This window comes from Schistocerca piceifrons, chromosome 7, assembly GCF_021461385.2.
Source record: "Schistocerca piceifrons isolate TAMUIC-IGC-003096 chromosome 7, iqSchPice1.1, whole genome shotgun sequence".
NCBI lineage: Eukaryota > Metazoa > Arthropoda > Insecta > Orthoptera > Acrididae > Schistocerca > Schistocerca piceifrons.
In genome coordinates, this window is record NC_060144.1 from 518,882,983 (window position 1) to 518,884,165 (window position 1,183).

The following is a 1,183-nucleotide window of genomic DNA, read 5'->3' on the forward strand; positions in this document are numbered from 1 at the left end:
AAGTTTGGAAGGTAGGAGACGAGATACTGGCAGAAGTAAAGCTGTGAGACCGGGCGTGAGTCGTGCTTCGGTAGCTCAGAATGTAGAGCACTTGCCTGCGAAAGGCAAAGGTCCCGAGTTCGAGTCTCGGTCGGGCACACAGTTTTAATCTGCCAGGAAGTTTCATATCAGCGCACACTCCGCTGCAGAGTGAAAATCTCATTCTGGACAGCCTGTATTATTATGGAATCACCATCAACTTGCACAGTGCCTTCTTGACAACTTGGGTCCATGGCTTCATGGGGTCTATGGCACACTCTTATCAACTGAAATCGGTACTCGCCTGACCAGCCCCCCAGGGGCTCAGCATTCATTTGCTGAGCACGGGCTTGGCGACCCCGGGGTCCTGAGCTGGGGACTGGTCAGCGCCGCCAGTCTCCTGTCACCGTAAACCCCGGACATGCTTCAGCGACCACCGCATGGCGCAGCGGTGGAATGTTGTATGCTGCGGGGAATGGTAATCTTGGCTTGACCGCCTGGATTGCGAGGAAGGTAAACCTCTATAAAAACCCCTCAATCTTATGGTGTGCTGCGCGCCTATAAGATGCATGGCTGTTGGGGTGGAACAGTCGCAAGCGGGCAACCTCTGGGGCACCTGCCGCACCCCAGTTGTATAAGGCTTACTCAGGCACACGGGGCTCTGTCTGAGCGGACCTTTAGTTCCCTAGCTGCTCGTGGGACCACAATGGACCCTTCGACCTCTACGTTTACCCCTACCAGTGGATTGGGTGGGCCACTGGTAGGAAAACACACCCAATCGAAAAAGCGACTTCGTGCTGCGAGTCCTCCAGCGCCTGGTGTTACTAGAGATTTATCAGACTGTCGTAACAGAGCACATGCTGATATCCAGAATGTGTTTTTGATTGTCAAACGGAAGGAAGGTAGCTTTGAGAGAGTTTCTCCCTTTTACATCCACAAGGGTCTTGAGGGAATTGCAGGAACACTGAAATCTGTGAAGCGTCTGCGCAATGGGACTCTGTTAGTTGAAACTTCTAGTTCCCGTCAAGTCACTTCTCTTAGGAAAGCAACCTGTCTCGGAGAGTACGCTATCGAGACCGAGCTCCACTCCACTTTGAACTATAGTAAGGGTGTTGTGACATGTAGGGACTTGGTGGATATCCCCAAGGACGAGTTGAAATCTGAG